At 35.6% G+C, this 4,377-nt stretch overlaps 1 long non-coding RNA gene across 1 annotated transcript; it reads right to left on the bottom strand.

Annotated features, from left to right (window-relative positions):
- Positions 1 to 217: 217 nt before the first annotated feature.
- Positions 218 to 3,666, bottom strand: LOC111096899. The gene is made up of 3 exons (XR_005362440.1): positions 2,835 to 3,666; positions 2,142 to 2,243; positions 218 to 534 (listed from the first exon to the last, which is right to left on the bottom strand). It is a non-coding gene; the product is annotated as an uncharacterized LOC111096899 (long non-coding RNA).
- Between the last annotated feature and the right edge of the window lie 711 nt (positions 3,667 to 4,377).

A 4,377-nucleotide genomic window follows, 5' to 3' on the forward strand; every position in this document is an offset into this window, starting at 1 on the left:
ATTTTACCTTTTTCTGAAAATTATCAAAACTGTATATTATTTTCATATTTCTATTTAAAACTAAGAGAAATATATTTAAAAATTAAATAATTTTATCATGACAATTTTAACTTTTGGCAGATTAATTCAACAAAAATAAGTAATATAGAGATTACCAATGGAGAGTACATATTGTTTTCAAATGTCTATGGAAGATATTTAAAAATTATTTATCTGCTAAAACATAAAGTCAATAAGTTTCTAAATTACACTGAAAACAATGAAATATTTTTGGAAAATGCTATTTCCAACATTACCCTTAATATCCAAGAAACCAAACTGTTACAAAAATAAATATGGAAACTACTTAAATTTTAGTACTGAGGGACAGCCAGGATGGTTCAGCGGTTTAGTGCCACCTTCAGCCCAGGGCCTGATCCTGGGGACCCGGGATCAAGTCCCACGTTGGGCTCCCTGCATGGAGCCTGCTTCTCCCTCTGCCTGTGTCTCTGCCTCTCTCTCTCTGTCTCTGTGTCTCTCACGAATAAATAAAATCTTTAAAAAAATAAAATAAAATAAAATTTTAGTATTGAGAGCAAATTACATCTATAATTAGTAAATCATAATTTACAAATGGTAATGTGTTTTGGTGAATATATGTAAATATGATTGTAAACTTTTGAAAATAAAATTTAAAAACATATGTATTGTCTCTAGAAATACATGAAGAATAGTTGAATGCATTCAATAAGTATTTAAATAGTTTCTAGTATTCACACAACTTTTGATAGGCACACTGAAAGATACAAATATCTATAAGTTATAGTGACTGCTATTCTAGTATGTGTCACATTGTGGAATAACACTCTTATGGGCTGCCAATGATTATACAGAATTTTCAAGCCAAAGACTGAGCTTGGTTTGATATCAGGTAACATGGAAGGCAAAACTGGGTCAGTAGATCCTGTTTCACAAAGAATGAAAGTATAAGTAGAAAAAATAAACTATGTCAGGAACCTAGTCAATGGAAGACACCCCTATTTATCTATTAACATGAAAATCAATCTAAGATGCAAGCCCAAACCAGAAGCATCAGTGGATGATGAGGCAAAGAAAATCAAGGAGCACATTTGAGATTCTGCAATAAAGTGAAAGACAAAAATGTACACAATTCTGATTGGTATGTCACTACTGATTGATAAAACTCAATTATCTCCCCCCCACCATACTTCTCTCCTCACAAACAAAAACTAGAATAGAATCTAAGTTTTGAGTAGTTTCAGTGATAGAAAAGTTTGATCTGTATAAGAGTGTGGCAGATGCTGGAATCAATTCTCTGGCCCACACTCATCCTGAGTCAAATATTGAAATTTACTTTGATATAGTGAACATACCAAATTCTCACATAAGGCATCAAGATTATCTTCTTCCATTATTAATAAAAGACATCAAGCTGATAGATGCATGTAAGATGAGCCTTTGGCAGATAGTGGAGTCATAATTAGAAAATAGGCACACTTTGAGAAATGATCATCAAAGGTAAACAGTAATGGTTATGACAGTAGCTGTAAAAATGAATGACCAAAAGAACCTATAGCTAAACTTCCTTTGTTTTCTCTTATATAAAGAGATACTTATTTGTTACTGATCTCTTTGTAACCAGGAAATCACACAAAAAAGGCATTTGTCTACTGGAAAAACAGTAAATGGTGGCTGAGAAGTGTTGAGGTATGGGGATATAGTTTGCTTGACAAAAAAAATTGTGATGAGCATGCTTAGGACATTGTTCAAATAAAACCATTCCAGGTAATTATTATTATTTTTTTTTATTTTTTTAAAACAATGTGTGAATGGTATGTTTGGTCTGGACATCTGCTAAATGGGCTCAACAATGGTTTGCCATTGTCCTTAATTGGTAGACCTCCTAGTAACTGTTTTAACTACTAGTTAAGGGCAATAATAGCCCATGAGTGGATCCTTCCAAGACATGGGTTTCTGGTGACTGGGCTTTTCTTGGGATGTCTGGTTGTATTCTCTCCTCTGGAATCAAAGAAGCAGTTATTCAGTGGTTAAATGCTGTCACTCAAGAGATCCTCTAAGGTTGACCAGAATATGCATCTCTGCTGCTCCCCTTCCCTAGTAACAACGAAAGTACCAATCACCTCATATATCCAGGTAACTTCTGGAGGCAGGCTATATCCAGAAGGGGAAGCTGGCTTCCAGCTGTGCCAGATCTGAATAGTTATGACATGCCACACGGGAATCTGGAATAAAGACTCTTGGTCAGACAACTGACTCTGATTCCTGGAGAGAGTTGACCATGTAAAACTGTGGCCCCTGCGAAGATTCATAGTCTTTGGTGTCTTCACATGGGAATAGCAAATTGTAATCCGGCAAATCACTTCTCAACAAAGACCAAGATTACTGTATTTCCCCCCACTACTCATGGTGTTTCTTCTTCAGACACTGGCTCCAAAAAATGAATACAAATCTCACTGGGGAAAAATCAACAACCAGGAACTGGAGAGAAAAACAATTATAAAATCCAGAGCAGGCAGCTTAAAAAAATATTAAAACTGTTGCAAGAGATGGGCATTTTCTTGAACATCAAACAATAAAAATAAAGCATTAATGGAGAATCAATTAGAAAATTAAACAATTACACAAACACATGAAAAGTCTGCCAGAAGACTGGGGGTGGTAGTTCACAGTAAAAATATTCAGTAGATAAATTTAAGTGTTGAGACATGTGGTTAATTGATTAAACTAATGTCCCAGTTCTTTTTTTCTGTATTTATGTCATTTATTGCATGCATTTGTCCCTCTCAGAAAATAAGGAGCATCTATTTTCTCACCATTGAAATCCAGGCTGAGCTTCTGGGTGGCCAGTAGAATGAAGTGAGAGTGATGATGTGCCAGCTGTGCATCAAGATCTCAAGCAGCTGAGGTGATTGCAATTGTGTTTTGGCTCTTCTGCCTTTACAGTGAGCACATGCCCTTTTGGAAAATGTAGCATGTAGAGCAGAGTAAGTCACCAATCATTCTAGCCATCCTAGGTCAGCCACCTCAGAAATGAACATTAGACATACAGAAGTGAGACCAGAGGAACTACCCAACTGAGCCTAGCCTAAATTACTGAACTGCAGACTTATGAGCTGAATAAATGTGTGCGTGTGTCTGTGTATTATATGCCACTGAAGTTTTGTGATTGATTTTATTTGTTATGCAGCATTACACTGACGTAGATAACTCATACGAACCATAAATGGATAACCTAGAAGATCAAGTAGAAGAAAATGTAGGGAAAAAAATGATTGAAAGCATGAGGAAAAGAAAAGGTATGTGGAGGGCAGATACTCAGGAGCCCTAAAATGTCAATAATAAGAGTTTCCATTATTAAAGTAGAAAACTTAAACAGGGAAGAGAGACAATGGTTATCAAAATAATAGAAAATAGTTATCATAACTGAAAAAAATTGTGCAGTTTGAAATATCACTTAATTTCAAAGCAGCAGTAAAAAAAAGACACATTCCTTACCATATCTAATCAATATTCTGAATCAGATAATAAAGAAAGATTTTGTAAAAAACTCTTTGCTTTGTTAAAGAACAGAATACAGAGTGCCTGGGTGCCTCAGTTGGTTGAACAACTGACTCTTGGTTTTGCCTTAGGTCATTGACATCAGAGTCTTGGGATTGAGCCCCGCATCAGGCTCCCTGCTCTTCTGCTTGAAGATTCTCTCCCCTTCTCCTTCTGCCCCTCCCATTCCTCCTCCTTCTTGTGTGTGCTCTCTCTCTCTCTCTCTCTCTAAAGTAAATAAATAAATCTTTAAAAAAAAAAAAAGAACAGAATACTTGCAAATGTAAAATGAGTCAGACTAGCATTGGAGTAGAAGTTAAAATACGGTTGGCAAACAATGGCCCATGGGCTAAATTCTAATGCTGCCTGTTTTGTAGTTTTACTGACCCATAGAACACCTACTTGTTTATACATTGTCTGTGATTGCCTTTGTGCTACAACTACAGAGTTGAGTAGTAGAGACAGAGACTGGTCTGCAGAGCCCAAATTCTTTATTAGTTGAGTCTTTACATAACAAGTGTACTGATAGGGATAGTGGAAAGATCATTTTTGCTCTATTGAGTTAAAGGACTTTGAACTTAGAATCCTAGTCCTAGCCAAGAAATCATTAACCTATTGGATCAAAAAAAAATGTAGTGTGAATATGCAAAACTTCAGAGAATATATTCATCAAGTTCCCATAAGAAGAAATGACCTGAGGAGGAACATTAAACACCAAATGAATCGAATCTGAAATCTCAATGTAGAGGAAGTATTAAATGAGCAGGAATTCATAGACAAAGAGCTTTGCAATAAATATAGTGAAAGCTAAACTGATTA

Source organism: Canis lupus, chromosome 7 (assembly GCF_011100685.1).
Source record: "Canis lupus familiaris isolate Mischka breed German Shepherd chromosome 7, alternate assembly UU_Cfam_GSD_1.0, whole genome shotgun sequence".
Lineage (NCBI taxonomy): Eukaryota > Metazoa > Chordata > Mammalia > Carnivora > Canidae > Canis > Canis lupus.